Source organism: Oncorhynchus keta, unplaced genomic scaffold (assembly GCF_023373465.1).
Source record: "Oncorhynchus keta strain PuntledgeMale-10-30-2019 unplaced genomic scaffold, Oket_V2 Un_contig_1957_pilon_pilon, whole genome shotgun sequence".
NCBI classification, from domain to species: Eukaryota; Metazoa; Chordata; class Actinopteri; order Salmoniformes; family Salmonidae; genus Oncorhynchus; species Oncorhynchus keta.
The window spans coordinates 138,985-162,272 of record NW_026281550.1 but is presented as its reverse complement, the minus strand read 5'-3'; the positions used below and the strand labels follow the sequence as shown (position 1 = coordinate 162,272).

At 46.2% G+C, this 23,288-nt stretch overlaps 1 protein-coding gene and 1 long non-coding RNA gene across 2 annotated transcripts in view; one reads left to right on the top strand and one right to left on the bottom strand.

Annotated features, from left to right (window-relative positions):
- The window catches only part of reep3b (receptor accessory protein 3b), a 65,152-nt gene that overhangs the window by 4,981 nt on the left and 36,883 nt on the right, over positions 1-23,288 (top strand). The window lies entirely within an intron of this gene.
- Positions 15,824-19,728, bottom strand: LOC127920475 (uncharacterized). Its single transcript, XR_008106350.1, has 3 exons — positions 19,654-19,728; positions 17,659-17,772; positions 15,824-15,892 (listed from the first exon to the last, which is right to left on the bottom strand). It is a non-coding gene; the product is annotated as an uncharacterized LOC127920475 (long non-coding RNA).

Here is a 23,288-nt window from a genome sequence, read left to right as displayed (position 1 = left end):
GTTCTGGTCTACAGGGCTAGTAGCCATATGCATTAGATAACACATGTTCTGGTCTACAGGGCTAGTAGCCATATGCATTAGACAACATGTTCATGTTCTGGTCTACAGGGCTAGTAGCCATATGCATTAGATAACAGGGCATGTTCTGGTCTACAGGGCTAGTAGCCATATGCATTAGATAACACATGTTCTGGTCTACAGGGCTAGTAGCCATATGCATTAGATAACACATGTTCTGGTCTACAGGGCTAGTAGCCATATGCATTAGATAACACATGTTCTGGTCTACAGGGCTAGTAGATAACACATGTTCATATAGCATTAGATAACATGTGCCATTGCTAGTCTACAGGGCTAGTAGCCATATGCATTAGATAACACATGTTCTGGGGCTCTTAGACAACACATGGGCTAGTAGCCATATGCATTAGATAACACATGTTCTGGTCTACAGGGCTAGTAGCCATATGCATTAGATAACACATGTTCTGGTCTACAGGGCTAGTAGCCATATGCATTAGATAACACATGTTCTGGTCTACAGGGCTAGTAGCCATATGCATTAGACAACACATGTTCTGGTCTACAGGGCTAGTAGCCATATGCATTAGATAACACATGTTCTGGTCTACAGGGCTAGTAGCCATATGCATTAGACAACACATGTTCTGGTCTACAGGGCTAGTAGCCATATGCATTAGATAACACATGTTCTGGTCTACAGGGCTAGTAGCCATATGCATTAGATAACACATGTTCTGGTCTACAGGGCTAGTAGCCATATGCATTAGACAACATGTTCTAGTCTACAGGGCTAGTAGCCATATGCATTAGATAACACATGTTCTGGTCTACAGGGCTAGTAGCCATATGCATTAGACAACATGTTCTGGTCTACAGGGCTAGTAGCCATATGCATTAGACAACACATGTTCTAGTCTATGCAGGTTCTGGTCTAGGGCTAGCCATATGCATTAGATAACACATGTTCTGGTCTATGCAGGGCTAGTCTAGCATATGCATTGTTCTGGTCTACAGATAACATTAGACAACACATGTTCTGGTCTACAGGGCTAGTAGCCATATGCATTAGATAACACATGTTCTGGTCTACAGGGCTAGTAGCCATATGCATTAGATAACACATGTTCTGGTCTACAGGGCTAGTAGCCATATGCATTAGATAACACATAGTTCTGTTCTGTCTACAGGGCTAGTAGCCATATGCATTAGATGTTCTGGTCTACAGGGCTAGTAGCCATATGCATTAGATAACACATGTTCTGGTCTACAGGGCTAGTAGCCATATGCATTAGATAACACATGTTCTGGTCTACAGGGCTAGTAGCCATATGCATTAGATAACACATGTTCTGGTCTACAGGGCTAGTAGCCATATGCATTAGATAACACATGTTCTGTTCTACAGGGCTAGTAGCCATATGCATTAGATAACACATGTTCTGGTCTACAGGGCTAGTAGCCATATGCATTAGATAACACATGTTCTGGTCTACAGGGCTAGTAGCCATATGCATTAGACAACACATGTTCTAGTCTACAGGGCTAGTAGCCATATGCATTAGATAACACATGTTCTGGTCTACAGGGCTAGTAGCCATATGCATTAGATAACACATGTTCTGGTCTACAGGGCTAGTAGCCATATGCATTAGATAACACATGTTCTGGTCTACAGGGCTAGTAGCCATATGCATTAGACAACACATGTTCTAGTCTACAGGGCTAGTAGCCATATGCATTAGATAACACATGTTCTGGTCTACAGGGCTAGTAGCCATATGCTAGATAACACATAGACATTAGACAACACATGTTCTAGTCTACAGGGCTAGTAGCCATATGCATTAGATAACACATGTTCTGGTCTACAGGGCTAGTAGCCATATGCATTAGATAACACATGTTCTGGTCTACAGGGCTAGTAGCCATATGCATTAGATAACACATGTTCTGGTCTACAGGGCTAGTAGCCATATGCATTAGATAACCTGTTCTGGTCTACAGGGCTAGTAGCCATATGCATTAGATAACACATGTTCTGGTCTACAGGGCTAGTAGCCATATGCATTAGATAACACATGTTCTGGTCTACAGGGCTAGTAGCCATATGCATTAGATAACAACATGTTCTTAGATAACACATGTTCTACAGGGCTAGTAGCCATATTAGCATTGTTCTGGTCTAGCATGTAGATAATATGCATTAGATATGTTCTGGTCTACAGGGCTAGTAGTAGCCATATGCATTAGACAACATGTTCTGGTCTACAGGGCTCTAGCCATGCATGTTCTGGTCTACAGGGCTAGCCATATGCATTAGACAACACATGTTCTAGTCTACAGGGCTAGTAGCCATATGCATTAGATAACACATGTTCTGGTCTACAGGGCTATTACAGGCTAGTAGCCATATGCATTAGACGACACATGTTCTAGTCTACAGGGCTAGTAGCCATATGCATTAGATAACACATGTTCTAGTCTACAGGGCTAGTAGCCATATGCATTAGACAACACATGTTCTAGTCTACAGGGCTAGTAGCCATATGCATTAGACAACACATGTTCTAGTCTACAGGGCTAGTAGACATATGCATTAGATAACACATGTTCTAGTCTACAGGGCTAGTAGCCATATGCATTAGACAACACATGTTCTGGTCTACAGGGCTAGTAGCCATATGCATTAGACAACACATGTTCTAGTCTACAGGGCTAGTAGCCATATTACGCTGCAGACAAGTTAACTTGGCAGTTACGGACTGCCTGTATCCACGTTTAGCGTTTCATGTTGTAAGTCTGAAGTCTTGAGGGCAGAACTAGGCTCCTGCACTGATTCTGACGTCGCTCTGGTTTCACCTGATCATTAACCTGATCATGTGGCTCATCACATGATTTAATTCACCAATGACAAAAATAACTTTCCAGTGTGTGTTGTACAGCCTTCTCTAAGTGGTTATTCCAGTTATTTAAGCACGTTATGGTTTAGTGGATTATCTTGTCTCCCAAGTCACGGTGAACCTTATAAGCGTGTGTAAAACCAGTTCTTCCAGACTGCTGTGTGGCGTTGGCTGGGTCCTTTCCATAGGTTAGTCATTATAAGGTGTGTTCGTGATTGATTTGTTTTTGAGGCGTCGTGGAATAGGAATGTGAAAGTAGTCGTTTAACTTACAATGAACTCGCTGTTTATGTGATCACATTTGTTTACATCTTTGGAAATGTTGGGGGGGGGTCAATTTGAGTATTTCTTACTACACGGAACAAAAAATATTAATCGCAAAATGCAACAATTTCAATGTTACAGTTTATATAAGGAAATCAATCAATTGAAGTAAAGAAATTAGGCCTTAATTGATGGGTTTCACATGACTGGGAATACAGATATACATCTGTTGGTCACAGATATACACTACATGACTGGGAATACAGTCTGCTGGTCACAGATATACACTACATGACTGGGAATACAGTCTGTTGGTCACAGATATACACTACATGACTGGGAATACAGTCTGTTGGTCACAGATACACTACATGACTGGGAATACAGTGTGTTGGTCACAGATATACACTACATGACTGGGAATACAGTCTGTTGGTCACAGATATACACTACATGACTGGGAATACAGTCTGTTGGTCACAGATATACACTACATGACTGGGAATACAGTCTGTTGGTCACAGATATACACTACATGACTGGGAATACAGTCTGTTCTGGTCACAGATATACACTAGGGAATACAGTCTGCTGGTCACAGATATACACTACATGACTGGGAATACAGTCTGTTGGTCACAGATATACACTACATGACTGGGAATACAGTCTGTTGGTCACAGATATACACTACATGACTGGGAATACAGTCTGCCGGTCACAGATATACACTACATGACTGGGAATACAGTCTGTTGGTCACAGATATACACTACATGACTGGGAATACAGTCTGCCGGTCACAGATATACACTACATGACTGGGAATACAGTCTGTTGGTCACAGATATACACTACATGACTGGGAATACAGTCTGTTGGTCACAGATATACACTACATGACTGGGAATACAGTCTGTTGGTCACAGATATACACTACATGACTGGGAATACAGTCTGTTGGTCACAGATATACACTACATGACTGGGAATACAGTCTGTTGGTCACAGATATACACTACATGACTGGGAATACAGTCTGTTGGTCACAGATATACACTACATGACTGGGAATACAGTCTGTTGGTCACAGATATACACTACATGACTGGGAATACAGTCTGTTGGTCACAGATATACACTACATGACTGGGAATACAGTCTGCTGGTCACAGATATACACTACATGACTGGGAATACAGTCTGCTGGTCACAGATATACACTACATGACTGGGAATACAGTCTGTTGGTCACAGATATACACTACATGACTGGGAATACAGTCTGTTGGTCACAGATATACACTACATGACTGGGAATACAGTCTGCCGGTCACAGATACACACTACATGACTGGGAATACAGTCTGCAGGTCACAGATACACACTACATGACTGGGAATACAGTCTGTTGGTCACAGATATACACTACATGACTGGGAATACAGTCTGCAGGTCACAGATACACACTACATGACTGGGAATACAGTCTGAGATATACACTACATGACTGGGAATACAGTCTGTTGGTCACAGATATACACTACATGACTGGGAATACAGTCTGTTGGTCACAGATATACACTACATGACTGGGAATACAGTCTGTTGGTCACAGATATACACTACATGACTGGGAATACAGTCTGCAGGTCACAGATATACACTACATGACTGGGAATACAGTCTGCAGGTCACAGATATACACTACATGACTGGGAATACAGTCTGTTGGTCACAGATATACACTACATGACTGGGAATACAGTCTGTTGGTCACAGATATACACTACATGACTGGGAATACAGTCTGTTGGTCACAGATACACACTACACTGACTGGGAATACAGTCTGTTGGTCAGTCTGATATACACTACATGACTGGGAATACAGTCTGTCGGTCACAGATCTACACTACATGACTGGGAATACAGTCTGTCGGTCACAGATATACACTACATGACTGGGAATACAGTCTGCTGGTCACAGATATACACTACATGACTGGGAATACAGTCTGCTGGTCACAGATATACACTACATGACTGGGAATACAGTCTGCTGGTCACAGATATACACTACATGACTGGGAATACAGTCTGTTGGTCACAGATATACACTACATGACTGGGAATACAGTCTGTTGGTCACAGATATACACTACATGACTGGGAATACAGTCTGTTGGTCACAGATACACACTACATGACTGGGAATATACAGTCTGTTGGTCTGTTGGTCAGATATACACTACATGACTGGGAATACAGTCTGCTGGTCACAGATATACACTACATGACTGGGAATACAGTCTGCTGGTCACAGATATACACTACATGACTGGGAATACAGTCTGTTGGTCACAGATATACACTACATGACTGGGAATACAGTCTGCAGGTCACAGATATACACTACATGACTGGGAATACAGTCTGTTGGTCACAGATATACACTACATGACTGGGAATACAGTCTGCCGGTCACAGATACACACTACATGACTGGGAATACAGTCTGCTGGTCACAGATATACACTACATGACTGGGAATACAGTCTGTTGGTCACAGATATACACTACATGACTGGGAATACAGTCTGTTGGTCACAGATATACACTACATGACTGGGAATACAGTCTGTTGGTCACAGATACACACTACATGACTGGGAATACAGTCTGTTGGTCACAGATATACACTACATGACTGGGAATACAGTCTGTTGGTCACAGATATACACTACATGACTGGGAATACAGTCTGTTGGTCACAGATATACACTACATGACTGGGAATACAGTCTGTTGGTCACAGATATACACTACATGACTGGGAATACAGTCTGTTGGTCACAGATATACACTACATGACTGGGAATACAGTCTGTTGGTCACAGATATACACTACATGACTGGGAATACAGTCTGTTGGTCACAGATATACACTACATGACTGGGAATACAGTCTGTTGGTCACAGATATACACTACATGACTGGGAATACAGTCTGTTGGTCACAGATATACACTACATGACTGGGAATACAGTCTGCTGGTCACAGATACACACTACATGGGAATACTGGGAATACAGTCTGTCTGGGTCACAGATATACACTACATGACTGGGAATACAGTCTGTTGGTCACACACTACATGACTGGGAATACAGTCTGCAGGTCACAGACATGACTGGGAATACAGTCTGTTGGTCACAGATACACACTACATGACTGGGAATACAGTCTGTTGGTCACAGATATACACTACATGACTGGGAATACAGTCTGTTGGTCACAGATATACACTACATGACTGGGAATACAGTCTGTTGGTCACAGATATACACTACATGACTGGGAATACAGTCTGTTGGTCACAGATATACACTACATGACTGGGAATACAGTCTGCCGGTCACAGATACACACTACATGACTGGGAATACAGTCTGTTGGTCACAGATACACACTACATGACTGGGAATACAGTCTGCCGGTCACAGATATACACTACATGACTGGGAATACAGTCTGCTTCACATTATATACACTACATGACTGGGAATACAGTCTGCCGAATACACACTACATGACTGGGAATACAGTCTGCTGGTCACAGATATACACTACATGACTGGGAATACAGTCTGTTGGTCACAGATATACACTACATGACTGGGAATACAGTCTGTTGGTCACAGACACACTACATGACTGGGAATACAGTCTGTTGGTCACAGATACACACTACATGACTGGGAATACAGTCTGTTGGTCACAGATACACACTACATGACTGGGAATACAGTCTGTTGGTCACAGATATACACTACATGACTGGGAATACAGTCTGTTGGTCACAGATATACACTACATGACTGGGAATACAGTCTGTTGGTCACAGATATACACTACATGACTGGGAATACAGTCTGTTGGTCACAGATATACACTACATGACTGGGAATACAGTCTGCTGGTCACAGATATACACTACATGATTGGGAATACAGTCTGCTGGTCACAGATATACACTACATGACTGGGAATACAGTCTGTTGGTCACAGATATACACTACATGACTGGGAATACAGTCTGTCGGTCCAGGTTATACACTACATGACTGGGAATACAGTCTGCCAGATACACACTACATGACTGGGAATACAGTCTGCCAGGTCACAGATACACACTACATGACTGGGAATACAGTCTGTTGGTCACAGATATACACTGACTGGGAATGACTATACACTACATGACTGAATACAGTCTGCAGGTCACAGATACACACTACATGACTGGGAATACAGTCTGTTTCAGGTCACAGATACACACTACATGACTGGGAATACAGTCTGCATTCACAGATATACACTACATGACTGGGAATACACTCATGTGCCAGTCTGTCACAGATATACACTACATGACTGGGAATACTGTCTGCAGGTCACAGATATGACTGGGAATACAGTCTGGCCACTACATGACTGGGAATACAGTCTGCTGGTCACAGATATACACTACATGACTGGGAATACAGTCTGTTGGTCTGAGATATACACTACATGACTGGGAATACAGTCTGTTGGTCACAGATATACACTACATGACTGGGAATACAGTCTGTTGGTCACATGACTGGGAATACAGTCTGCTGGTCACAGATATACACTACATGACTGGGAATACAGTCTGCTGGTCACAGATATACACTACATGACTGGGAATACAGTCTGTTGGTCACAGATATACACTACATGACTGGGAATACAGTCTGTTGGTCTAGATACACACTACATGACTGGGAATACAGTCTGTTGGTCAGCACACTACATGACTGGGAATACAGTCTGTTGGTCTTATACACTACATGACTGGGAATACAGTCTGTTGGTCACAGATATACACTACATGACTGGGAATACAGTCTGTTGGTCACAGATACACACTACATGACTGGGAATACAGTCTGTTTCACAGATATACACTACATGACTGGGAATACAGTCTGTTGGTCACAGATATACACTACATGACTGGGAATACAGTCTGTTGGTCACAGATATACACTACATGACTGGGAATACAGTCTGTTGGTCACAGATATACACTACATGACTGGGAATACAGTCTGTTGGTCAGAGATATACACTACATGACTGGGAATACAGTCTGCTGGTCACAGATATACACTACATGACTGGGAATACAGTCTGTTGGTCACAGATATATACACTACATGACTGGGAATACAGTCTGTTAGTCACAGATATACACTACATGACTGGGAATACAGTCTGCTGGTCATTTACACACTACATGACTGGGAATACAGTCTGCAGGTCACAGATACACACTACATGACTGGGAATACAGTCTGTTGGTTTGGATACATGACTGGGACAGATGCAGGTCAACACTACATGACTGGGAATACAGTCTGCAGGTCACAGATTACACTACATGACTGGGAATCAGTCTTTCAGATACACACTACATGACTGGGAATACAGTCTGCCGGTCACAGATATACACTACATGACTGGGAATACAGTCTGCAGGTCACAGATATACACTACATGACTGGGAATACAGTCTTGGTCACAATATACACTACATGACTGGGAATACAGTCTGCTGGTCATTTATACACTACATGACTGGGAATACAGTCTGCTGGTCACAGATACACACTACATGACTGGGAATACAGTCTGTTGGTCACATACACACTACATGACTGGGAATACAGTCATTTTAGTCTGGATATACACTACATGACTGGGAATACAGTCTGTCATTTCACAGATAATGACACTACATGACTGGGAATACAGTCTGCTTAGTCACAGATGGACTAATGACTGGGAATACAGTCTGCTAGAAATACACTACATGACTGGGAATACAGTCTGTTGGTCACAGATATACACTACATGACTGGGAATACAGTCTGTTGGTCACAGATACACACTACATGACTGGGAATACAGTCTGAAACGGTCCTGTCAGTCTTTAGTTTGGATACACACTACATGACTGGGAATACAGTCTGCCGGTCACAGATACACACTACATGACTGGGAATACAGTCTGCAGGTCACAGATACACACTACATGACTGGGAATACAGTCTGCAGGTCACAGATACACACTACATGACTGGGAATACAGTCTGCAGGTCACAGATACACACTACATGACTGGGAATACAGTCTGCCGGTCACAGATATACACTACATGACTGGGAATACAGTCTGCAGGTCACAGATATACACTACATGACTGGGAATACTGTCTGCAGGTCACAGATATACACTACATGACTGGGAATACAGTCTGCCGGTCACAGATATACACTACATGACTGGGAATACAGTCTGCTGGTCACAGATACACACTACATGACTGGGAATACAGTCTGTTGGTCACAGATACACACTACATGACTGGGAATACAGTCTGTTGGTCACAGATATACACTACATGACTGGGAATACAGTCTGTTGGTCACAGATATACACTACATGACTGGGAATACAGTCTGTTGGTCACAGATATACACTACATGACTGGGAATACAGTCTGCTGGTCACAGATATACACTACATGACTGGGAATACAGTCTGTTGGTCACAGATATACACTACATGACTGGGAATACAGTCTGTTGGTCACAGATATACACTACATGACTGGGAATACAGTCTGTTGGTCACAGATATACACTACATGACTGGGAATACAGTCTGTTGGTCACAGATATACACTACATGACTGGGAATACAGTCTGTTGGTCACAGATACACACTACATGACTGGGAATACAGTCTGTTGGTCACAGATACACACTACATGACTGGGAATACAGTCTGTTGGTCACAGATATACACTACATGACTGGGAATACAGTCTGTTGGTCACAGATATACACTACATGACTGGGAATACAGTCTGTTGGTCACAGATATACACTACATGACTGGGAATACAGTCTGTTGGTCACAGATATACACTACATGACTGGGAATACAGTCTGTTGGTCACAGATACACACTACATGACTGGGAATACAGTCTGTTGGTCACAGATACAGGGCCTTCGGAAGGCCTTCAGACTCCTTGACTTTTCCACATTTTTATGTTACAGCCTTATTCTAAAATTACTTTTCCCCACCCTCATCAATCTACACACAAAACCATTGTTTGCTTTGTCATTATGTGGTATTCAGAAATGGTTGTTAATTTCTATTTAAACTTATTTACGCATTACTTTGTTGAAGCACCTTTGGCAGCGACTATAGCCTGGAGTCTTATTGGGTCTGACGCCACAAGCTTGGCACACCTGTATTTGGGGAGTTTCCCCCATTCTTCTCTACAGATTCTCTCACGCTCTGTCAGGTTGGCTGGGGAGCGTCGTTTTCACAGCTATTTCCCCTCGATCCTGACTATTCTCTCTGTTCCCACCACTGGAAAAACATCACCACAGCATGATGCTTCCACCACCATGCTTCACCGTAGGGATGGTGCCAGGTTTCCTCCAGACCTGATGCTTCCACCACCATGCTTCACCGTAGGGATGGTGCCAGGTTTCCTCCAGACATGATGCTTCCACCACCATGCTTCACCGTAGGGATGGTGCCAGGTTTCCTCCAGACATGATGCTTCCACCACCATGCTTCACCGTAGGGATGGTGCCAGGTTTCCTCCAGACCTGATGCTTGGCCTTAAGGACAAAGAGTTCAATCTTGGTTTAATCAGACCAGAGAATCTTGTTTGTCATGGTCTGAGAGTCTTTAGGTGCCTTTTTGGCAAAACTCCAAGCGGGCTGTCATGTGCCTTTTTTTTACTGAGGAGTGGCTTCTGTCTGGCCCACTCTACTAGACATGTGGCTGGTCTCAGACAATCCCGCAGGTGGCGAAGCCGATGTAGAGGTCCTGGGCTGGCGTGGTTATATGTGGTCTGTGGTTGAGGCCGGTTGGATGTAATGACAAATGATCTAAATGGACTTTGGAGGCGGCTTCTCTGGCAGAAGCTCTGGTGGACATTCCTGCAGTCAGCAGGCCAACTGCACGCTCTGTCATCTTACCTTGGCAAAGGAGAAATGCCTCCTGACAGGGATGGAAACAAATTTGTGCACAAAAATAAGCTTTTTGTTCATATGGAAAATGTCTGGGATCTTTTATTTTGGCTCATGGGACCAACACTTTGTTTTTCTATTGTTTCTACTTCAACTGGAATGCCTGTCATTTTAGTTTGGATAATGACCGGGACAGATTAGAAACGCCTGTCATTTTAGTTTGGATAATGACCGGGACAGATTAGAAACGCCTGTCATTTTAGTTTGGATAATGACCGGGACAGATTAGAAACGCCTGTCATTTTAGTTTGGATAATGACCGGGACAGATTAGAAATGCCTGTCATTTTAGTTTGGATAATGACCGGGACAGATTAGAAACGCCTGTCATTTTAGTTTGGATAATGACCGGGACAGATTAGAAACGCCTGTCATTTTAGTTTGGATAATGACCGGGACAGATTAGAAATGCCTGTCATTTTAGTTTGGATAATGACCAGGACAGATTAGAAACGCCTGTCATTTTAGTTTGGATAATGACCGGGACAGATTAGAAATGCCTGTCATTTTAGTTTGGATAATGACCGGGACAGATTAGAAACGCCTGTCATTTTAGTTTGGATAATGACCGGGACAGATTAGAAACGCCTGTCATTTTAGTTTGGATAATGACCGGGACAGATTAGAAACGCCTGTCATTTTAGTTTGGATAATGACCGGGACAGATTAGAAACGCCTGTCATTTTAGTTTGGATAATGACCGGGACAGATTAGAAACGCCTGTCATTTTAGTTTGGATAATGACCGGGACAGATTAGAAACGCCTGTCATTTTAGTTTGGATAATGACCGGGACAGATTAGAAATGCCTGTCATTTTAGTTTGGATAATGACCGGGACAGATTAGAAACGCCTGTCATTTTTAACACATCTTTCTCCCAACTTGGTTAAATCCAAAACCAAGCCCCGTTTATTCAGAGGTTCGTTCTACAACGCTTTGAGCGCTCTCCCAGGCTCCACGTTCACGTAGCCTGACATTTCAGTCACCAATTTAATAACGTTTGTCCTTGTATTTCAAGATTGAAAAATATAACGACATTATGACGTGGACCGAACAAACCATTAACGTCCCTTATCGCTCAGACAGTCAATGGCTGTAGTCATAGTGTATTCTTAAATAAATATTTAAGAAATCATGAATAATAAGCATATGTTTTTACCTGATAATAGACTGCTAATGATAATAACACAACTTCTAATACCAATATAGTAACATTAAGTAGTCTGGGTTAACTTAGCTGACCTTCAATACAGGGAATTCAGCAGAGTTCTCAGAGACACTTTTACAACTCACTGAAACTGAAAATAAATATATGGGCAAGTGATCCCAAACATGATGATGATTGGCCTGCAGGCAGGCAGCTAACTGTTCAATTACACTTTCCATCCTTAGCTGTGGAAGGTCACTGTCTCTGCGCTGGTCGCCTGTGAGTGAGACAACGTAGCTAGCCAATGAGAGCGTAGTAGCCTGAATATTTTTTTATTTTATTTTACCCCTATTTAACTAAACCAGCAAGTCAGTTAAGAACAAATTCTGTTTTCAGATGTGTATTTCCAGGAACAGGGGTTAAGCCATCAGAACGCCCTTTAACCCTGTAGCTGAAACCAGATGTGTATTTCCACAGGGAAACCCCTGCCAGATCAGCCATCAGCCCTTTACCCCTTTACCCCTGTAGCTGAAACCAGATGTGTATTTCCACAGGGGAAAGCCATCAGCCCTTTACCCCTGTAGCTGATAACCAGATGTGTATTTCTACAGGGGAAAGCCATCAGCCCTTTACCCCTGTAGCTGAAACCAGATGTGTATTTCTACAGGGGAAAGCCATCAGCCCTTTACCCCTGTAGCTGAAACCAGATGTGTATTTCTACAGGGGAAAGCCATCAGCCCTTTACCCCTGTAGCTGAAACCAGATGTGTATTTCCACAGGGGAAAGCCATCAGCCCTTTACCCCTGTAGCTGAAACCAGATGTGTATTTCCCCTGTAGCTGAAACCAGATGGGAAAGCCATCAGCCCTTTACCCCTGTAGCTGAAACCAGATGTGTATTTCCACAGGGGAAAGCCATCAGCCCTTTACCCCTGTAGCTGAAACCAGATGTGTATTTCTACAGGGGAAAGCCATCAGCCCTTTACCCCTGTAGCTGAAACCAGATGTGTATTTCCACAGGGGAAAGCCATCAGCCCTTTACCCCTGTAGCTGAAACCAGATGTGTATTTCCACAGGGGAAAGCCATCAGCCCTTTACCCCTGTAGCTGAAACCAGATGTGTATTTCCACAGGGGAAAGCCATCAGCCCTTTACCCCTGTAGCTGAAACCAGATGTGTATTTCCACAGGGGAAAGCCATCAGCCCTTTACCCCTGTAGCTGAAACCAGATGTGTATTTCTACAGGGGAAAGCCATCAGCCCTTTACCCCTGTAGCTGAAACCAGATGTGTATTTCTACAGGGGAAAGCCATCAGCCCTTTACCCCTGTAGCTGAAACCAGATGTGTATTTCTACAGGGGAAAGCCATCAGCCCTTTACCCCTGTAGCTGAAACCAGATGTGTATTTCTACAGGGAAAGCCATCAGCCCTTTACCCCCATGTAGCTGAAACCAGATGTGTATTTCTACAGGGGAAAGCCATCAGCCCTTTACCCCTGTAGCTGAAACCAGATGTGTATTTCTACAGGGGAAAGCCATCAGCCCTTTACCCCTGTAGCTGAAACCAGATGTGTATTTCTACAGGGGAAAGCCATCAGCCCTTTACCCCTGTAGCTGAAACCAGATGTGTATTTCTACAGGGGAAAGCCATCAGCCCTTTACCCCTGTAGCTGATAACCAGATGTGTATTTCCACAGGGGAAAGCCATCAGCCCTTTACCCCTGTAGCTGAAACCAGATGTGTATTTCTACAGGGGAAAGCCATCAGCCCTTTACCCCTGTAGCTGATAACCAGATGTGTATTTCCACAGGGGAAAGCCATCAGCCCTTTACCCCTGTAGCTGATAACCAGATGTGTATTTCTACAGGGGAAAGCCATCAGCCCTTTACCCCTGTAGCTGATAACCAGATGTGTATTTCTACAGGGGAAAGCCATCAGCCCTTTACCCCTGTAGCTGATAACCAGATGTGTATTTCCACAGGGGAAAGCCATCAGCCCTTTACCCCTGTAGCTGATAACCAGATGTGTATTTCCACAGGGGAAAGCCATCAGCCCTTTACCCCTGTAGCTGAAACCAGATGTGTATTTCTACAGGGGAAAGCCATCAGCCCTTTACCCCTGTAGCTGATAACCAGATGTGTATTTCCACAGGGGAAAGCCATCAGCCCTTTACCCCTGTAGCTGAAACCAGATGTGTATTTCTACAGGGGAAAGCCATCAGCCCTTTACCCCTGTAGCTGAAACCAGATGTGTATTTCTACAGGGGAAAGCCATCAGCCCTTTACCCCTGTAGCTGAAACCAGATGTGTATTTCTACAGGGGAAAGCCATCAGCCCTTTACCCCTGTAGCTGAAACCAGATGTGTATTTCTACAGGGGAAAGCCATCAGCCCTTTACCCCTGTAGCTGAAACCAGATGTGTATTTCTACAGGGGAAAGCCATCAGCCCTTTACCCCTGTAGCTGATAACCAGATGTGTATTTCCACAGGGGAAAGCCATCAGCCCTTTACCCCTGTAGCTGAAACCAGATGTGTATTTCTACAGGGGAAAGCCATCAGCCCTTTACCCCTGTAGCTGAAACCAGATGTTGGAGTTGATCTCTGCCTGGATCTTAAAATCCTTCCTCCGTCTTTATCCCAGTAACTCTAGATCTGACTCTCTCCCAGGCTTCATGCTAGGAGCCGTGAGTGGGCGGTGGGTGTACTGTCAGACATTACATTTTTTTTCTTATTTTTTTTTTTTACCAGAACTGGGAAAGTTGATCTAAAACAGAATGTCAAGGCTTGTGTGTCGTGTTTTCCTGCTGCATACTGCTAGAGAGGCCCCATTTCACACAATTGTTTCAAGAAGCCTCTCTGCATGCTCTGTCTCCTTCATGTTCAAGGTTTCTGGAGAAATATTCCTCCTCCCCTGTGTGAAAATACTCCAGCCTGCCCCGAGCGGGACAGGGTCTATTTCTGCAGGCCAACAATGATTTATGTTTTATTTGTCCATCTGTAGGTGCTCTAAAAACTAACTACTAACACTAGCGCTAACCTTACTCTTCTCCTAACCCTGACCTCTTAACCCTTAACACGAACCCTGACCTCTTAACCCTTAACATGAACCCTGACCTCTTAACCCTTATCCTAAGCCTCAACTTAACTCTGACCTCTTAACCCTTATCCTAAACCTAAACTTAACCCTAGCCTAAACGTTAACCCTAACCTTAGTAAGTAATTGCTTATCAACAGGTAGTTTGTTGATAGTATGACCATCCTGTAAGCATCTACAGATGGAGAATCCGCATTGTCCAAATAAAGCGTGACCCAATGATTGTGTCCCAGAGACCTGACGGTGGGGTACCATGACAACAACCCCTCCTTCAACGTCAGCAAGACAAAGGAGCTGATGGTGGGGTACCATGACAACAACCTCTCCTTCAACGTCAGCAAGACAAAGGAGCTGATGGTGGGGTACCAGGACAACAACCCCTCCTTCAACGTCAGCAAGACAAAGGAGCTGATGGTGGGGTACCAGGACAACAACCCCTCCTTCAACGTCAGCAAGACAAAGGAGCTGATGGTGGGGTACCAGGACAACAACCCCTCCTTCAACGTCAGCAAGACAAAGGAGCTGACGGTGGGGTACCAGGACAACAACCCCTCCTTCAACGTCAGCAAGACAAAGGAGCTGATGGTGGGGTACCAGGACAACAACCTCTCCTTCAACGTCAGCAAGACAAAGGAGCTGATGGTGGGGTACCAGGACAACAACCCCTCCTTCAACGTCAGCAAGACAAAGGAGCTGATGGTGGGGTACCAGGACAACAACCTCTCCTTCAACGTCAGCAAAACAAAGGAGCTGATGGTGGGGTACCAGGACAACAACCCCTCCTTCAACGTCAGCAAGACAAAGGAGCTGACGGTGGGGTACCAGGACAACAACCTCTCCTTCAACGTCAGCAAGACAAAGGAGCTGATGGTGGGGTACCAGGACAACAACCTCTCCTTCAACGTCAGCAAGACAAAGGAGCTGACGGTGGGGTACCATGACAACAACCCCTCCTTCAACGTCAGCAAGACAAAGGAGCTGACGGTGGGGTACCAGGACAACAACCTCTCCTTCAACGTCAGCAAGACAAAGGAGCTGACGGTGGGGTACCAGGACTACAACCCCTCCTTCAATGTCAGCAAGACAAAGGAGCTGACGGTGGGGTACCAGGACAACAACCTCTCCTTCAACGTCAGCAAGACAAAGGATCTGACGGTGGGGTACCAGGACAACAACCTCTCCTTCAACGTCAGCAAGACAAAGGAGCTGATGGTGGGGTACCAGGACAACAACCCCTCCTTCAACGTCAGCAAAACAAAGGAGCTGATGGTGGGGTACCAGGACAACAACCCCTCCTTCAACGTCAGCAAGACAAAGGAGCTGACGGTGGGGTACCAGGACAACAACCTCTCCTTCAACGTCAGCAAGACAAAGGAGCTGATGGTGGGGTACCAGGACAACAACCCCTCCTTCAACGTCAGCAAGACAAAGGAGCTGACGGTGGGGTACCATGACAACAACCCCTCCTTCAACGTCAGCAAGACAAAGGAGCTGACGGTGGGGTACCAGGACAACAACCCCTCCTTCAACGTCAGCAAGACAAAGGAGCTGACGGTGGGGTACCAGGACTACAACCCCTCCTTCAATGTCAGCAAGACAAAGGAGCTGACGGTGGGGTACCAGGACAACAACCTCTCCTTCAACGTCAGCAAGACAAAGGATCTGACGGTGGGGTACCAGGACAACAACCTCTCCTTCAACGTCAGCAAGACAAAGGAGCTGATGGTGGGGTACCAGGACAACAACCTCTCCTTCAACGTCAGCAAGACAAAGGAGCTGATGGTGGGGTACCAGGACAACAACCTTTCCTTCAACGTCAGCAAGACAAAGGAGCTGATGGTGGGGTACCAGGACAACAACCCCTCCTTCAACGTCAGCAAGACAAAGGAGCTGATGGTGGGGTACCAGGACAACAACCCCTCCTTCAACGTCAGCAAGACAAAGGAGCTGATGGTGGGGTACCAGGACAACAACCCCTCCTTCAACGTCAGCAAGACAAAGGAGCTGACGGTGGGGTACCAGGACAACAACCCTCCTTCAACGTCAGCAAGACAAAGGAGCTGATGGTGGGGTACCAGGACAACAACCCCTCCTTCAACGTCAGCAAGACAAAGGAGCTGATGGTGGGGTACCATGACAACAACCCCTCCTTCAACGTCAGCAAGACAAAGGAGCTGATGGTGGGGTACCAGGACAACAACCTCTCCTTCAACGTCAGCAAAACAAAGGAGCTGATGGTGGGGTACCAGGACAACAACCCCTCCTTCAACGTCAGCAAGACAAAGGAGCTGACGGTGGGGTACCAGGACAACAACCTCTCCTTCAACGTCAGCAAGACAAAGGAGCTGATGGTGGGGTACCATGACAACAACCTCTCCTTCAACGTCAGCAAGACAAAGGAGCTGATGGTGGGGTACCATGACAACAACCCCTCCTTCAACGTCAGCAAGACAAAGGAGCTGATGGTGGGGTACCAGGACAACAACCTCTCCTTCAACGTCAGCAAGACAAAGGAGCTGATGGTGGGGTACCAGGACAACAACCTCTCCTTCAACGTCAGCAAGACAAAGGAGCTGATGGTGGGGTACCATGACAACAACCCCTCCTTCAACGTCAGCAAGACAAAGGAGCTGATGGTGGGGTACCAGGACAACAACCTCTCCTTCAACGTCAGCAAAACAAAGGAGCTGATGGTGGGGTACCAGGACAACAACCCCTCCTTCAACGTCAGCAAGACAAAGGAGCTGACGGTGGGGTACCAGGACAACAACCTCTCCTTCAACGTCAGCAAGACAAAGGAGCTGATGGTGGGGTACCAGGACAACAACCTCTCCTTCAACGTCAGCAAGACAAAGGAGCTGACGGTGGGGTACCATGACAACAACCCCTCCTTCAACGTCAGCAAGACAAAGGAGCTGACGGTGGGGTACCAGGACAACAACCTCTCCTTCAACGTCAGCAAGACAAAGGAGCTGACGGTGGGGTACCAGGACTACAACCCCTCCTTCAATGTCAGCAAGACAAAGGAGCTGACGGTGGGGTACCAGGACAACAACCTCTCCTTCAACGTCAGCAAGACAAAGGATCTGACGGTGGGGTACCAGGACAACAACCTCTCCTTCAACGTCAGCAAGACAAAGGAGCTGATGGTGGGGTACCAGGACAACAACCCCTCCTTCAACGTCAGCAAAACAAAGGAGCTGATGGTGGGGTACCAGGACAACAACCCCTCCTTCAACGCCAGCAAGACAAAGGAGCTGACGGTGGGGTACCATGACAACAACCCCTCCTTCAACGTCAGCAAGACAAAGGAGCTGACGGTGGGCTACCAGGACAACAACCCCTCCTTCAACGTCAGCAAGACAAAGGAGCTGACGGTGGGGTACCATGACAACAACCCCTCCTTCAACGTCAGCAAGACAAAGGAGCTGATGGTGGGGTACCAGGACAACAACCCCTCCTTCAATATCAGCAAGACAAAGGAGCTGACGGTGGGGTACCAGGACAACAACCCCTCCTTCAATGTCAGCAAGACAAAGGAGCTGACGGTGGGGTACCAGGACAACAACCTCTCCTTCAACGTCAGCAAGACAAAGGATCTGACGGTGGGGTACCAGGACAACAACCTCTCCTTCAACGTCAGCAAGACAAAGGAGCTGATGGTGGGGTACCAGGACAACAACCTCTCCTTCAACGTCAGCAAGACAAAGGAGCTGATGGTGGGGTACCATGACAACAACCTCTCCTTCAACGTCAGCAAGACAAAGGAGCTGATGGTGGGGTACCAGGACAACAACCCCTCCTTCAACGTCAGCAAGACAAAGGAGCTGATGGTGGGGTACCAGGACAACAACCCCTCCTTCAACGTCAGCAAGACAAAGGAGCTGATGGTGGGGTACCAGGACAACAACCCCTCCTTCAACGTCAGCAAGACAAAGGAGCTGACGGTGGGGTACCAGGACAACAACCCCTCCTTCAACGTCAGCAAGACAAAGGAGCTGATGGTGGGGTACCAGGACAACAACCCCTCCTTCAACGTCAGCAAGACAAAGGAGCTGATGGTGGGGTACCAGGACAACAACCCCTCCTTCAACGTCAGCAAGACAAAGGAGCTGATGGTGGGGTACCATGACAACAACCCCTCCTTCAACGTCAGCAAGACAAAGGAGCTGATGGTGGGGTACCAGGACAACAACCCCTCCTTCAACGTCAGCAAGACAAAGGAGCTGACGGTGGGGTACCAGGACAACAACCTCTCCTTCAACGTCAGCAAGACAAAGGAGCTGATGGTGGGGTACCAGGACAACAACCTCTCCTTCAACGTCAGCAAGACAAAGGAGCTGACGGTGGGGTACCATGACAACAACCCCTCCTTCAACGTCAGCAAGACAAAGGAGCTGACGGTGGGGTACCAGGACAACAACCTCTCCTTCAACGTCAGCAAGACAAAGGAGCTGACGGTGGGGTACCAGGACTACAACCCCTCCTTCAATGTCAGCAAGACAAAGGAGCTGACGGTGGGGTACCAGGACAACAACCTCTCCTTCAACGTCAGCAAGACAAAGGATCTGACGGTGGGGTACCAGGACAACAACCTCTCCTTCAACGTCAGCAAGACAAAGGAGCTGATGGTGGGGTACCAGGACAACAACCCCTCCTTCAACGTCAGCAAAACAAAGGAGCTGATGGTGGGGTACCAGGACAACAACCCCTCCTTCAACGTCAGCAAGACAAAGGAGCTGATGGTGGGGTACCAGGACAACAACCCCTCCTTCAACGTCAGCAAGACAAAGGAGCTGATGGTGGGGTACCAGGACAACAACCCCTCCTTCAACGCCAGCAAGACAAAGGAGCTGACGGTGGGGTACCATGACAACAACCCCTCCTTCAACGTCAGCAAGACAAAGGAGCTGACGGTGGGCTACCAGGACAACAACCCCTCCTTCAACGTCAGCAAGACAAAGGAGCTGACGGTGGGGTACCAGGACAACAACCCCTCCTTCAATGTCAGCAAGACAAAGGAGCTGACGGTGGGGTACCAGGACAACAACCTCTCCTTCAACGTCAGCAAGACAAAGGATCTGACGGTGGGGTACCAGGACAACAACCTCTCCTTCAACGTCAGCAAGACAAAGGAGCTGATGGTGGGGTACCAGGACAACAACCTCTCCTTCAACGTCAGCAAGACAAAGGAGCTGATGGTGGGGTACCAGGACAACAACCTTTCCTTCAACGTCAGCAAGACAAAGGAGCTGATGGTGGGGTACCAGGACTACAACCCCTCCTTCAACGTCAGCAAGACAAAGGAGCTGATGGTGGGGTACCAGGACAACAACCCCTCCTTCAACGTCAGCAAGACAAAGGAGCTGATGGTGGGGTACCAGGACTACAACCCCTCCTTCAACGTCAGCAAGACAAAGGAGCTGATGGTGGGGTACCAGGACAACAACCCCTCCTTCAACGTCAGCAAGACAAAGGAGCTGATGGTGGGGTACCAGGACTACAACCCCTCCTTCAACGTCAGCAAGACAAAGGAGCTGATGGTGGGGTACCAGGACAACAACCCCTCCTTCAACGTCAGCAAGACAAAGGAGCTGACGGTGGGGTACCAGGACAACAACCCCTCCTTCAACAACAGCAAGACAAAGGAGCTGATGGTGGGGTACCAGGACAACAACCCCTCCTTCAACGTCAGCAAGACAAAGGAGCTGATGGTGGGGTACCAGGACAACAACCCCTCCTTCAACATCAGCAAGACAAAGGAGCTGACGGTGGGGTACCAGGACAACAACCCCTCCTTCAACGTCAGCAAGACAAAGGAGCTGACGGTGGGGTACCAGGACAACAACCCCTCCTTCAACGTCAGCAAGACAAAGGAGCTGATGGTGGGCTACAGGTAACGGAGGGCCGAGCCACACCCCCCATTCACATCGACGGGGCTGTAGTGGAGCGGGTCGAGAGTGTCCACATCAATAACAATCTATCGTGGTCCAAACACACCTACGCAGTCGTGAAGATGGCACCTTCAGATCCTCAAAGTTCTTCACCATTGAGAGCGTCTTGACTGACTGCTTGACATCCGACCACAAGGCACCACAGAGGGTAGTACGGCCCAGTACGTCCCTGTGGCCAAGCTTCCTGCCACCCAGGACCTCTATACCAGGGAGCATCGGAGGAAGGCCCAAAAGATTGTCAAAGACTCCAGCCACGCTTGTCATAGACTGTTCCCTATTTCTGCACTGCAAGTGAGTCTGGAACCAATAGGACCCTGAACAGCTTCTACCCCCGAGGGTGGCAGGTAGCCTAGCGGTTAAGTGTTGGCACGGTAACCGAAAGATCGCTGGTTCAAATCCCCGAGCTGGCAGTTAACTCTCAACAACAGCTCCCCGGGCGCCGACAACGTGGGTTTTTAAGGCCTTAACTCTGTGAGTCAGAGGGGTTAAATAATGCAGAAGCCTCATTTCGGTTGAATGCGTTGTTGTACAACTGACAAGGTTTTACCTTCCCATTAGACGAGTTGGTGCAGGAAGCTATTAGAACTATTCAACGATCTGCATGTTCACTAACTTGTATGACTCATCACATACGCTGCTACTCTGATCAGTCACTATATTCCTAGTTATATGTACATATCTACCTCAATTACTTGACACTCCCTGTATGTAGCCATGTTATTACCTGGTACTTCCTGTATGTAGCCGTGTTATTACCTGGTACTTCCTGTATGTAGCCGTGTTATTACCTGGTATCCTGCAGGCAGCTCCTGTTCAAACAGAAGAACTAGATGAGGTGTGATAATATGCATATGCTTTATCATTACTTTAAATGGTGGACTAAGTCGTTGCTGTCCAGTAGGAAGGGATGTTGGCGTTTTCTTCCCAGTGTAAATCTACTTCTGTTGTGTGTCTACTGCCTGCTATCTGTGTTGTGGGTGGCGCTAGATTCAGCTGATTTTTAAGAACAGCAACCAAATTGAAGGAAAAATGGCACCTATTAACTAAGCAGACCACCGTTTTAATTCAACAAGTAGCTGTTACATGGAAGGACTTTTCCAAATTACACCCTTCCTTCCTTCCCTGTTGGAGGCTTCGAGAAAGGACTGTCTGACTACAGCCAACCACGGCTATTCTTGGAGACCCTGTATAGTCCTCTGCTGTTTCTATGGCAACAGCACAATAAACTCTGTCATGGAGGCGAGTGAGGTGGATCCCTGGACAGAGGCCATGAAACATAAAACGAACAGGAAGAGAATTTCACTCTTATGCGCTCGGTGGCCAGTTTATTAGGTACACCCCTCTAGTACTGGGTTGGATCCACCTTTGCCTCCAGAACACTGTGAATTCTTCAGGGAATCAATTTGCTACATTTTTATAAAGGGACCTTGAATAAAGAACCCTGGAATGAGTAGATTGAAGTGGGGGGGGGGGGACATATATATTGTTTTAAATGCGGCTGTAACGTATCAAAATGTGGAAAAAGTCAAGGGGTCTGAATATTTGTCACCTGCATTGTACATACATACATACATGCATACATACATACATACATACATGCATACATACATACATAGTGACTCCTCAGTGCAGCACCGGTCTCAGATCAGAGAGAATCCTATAGGGCCTATATATAACACACCGAGTACATCCCATATGGCAGCATTCCCTATATAGTGGACTACTTTTTGACGAGGGCTCATGGGGCAGTGGACTACTTTTTG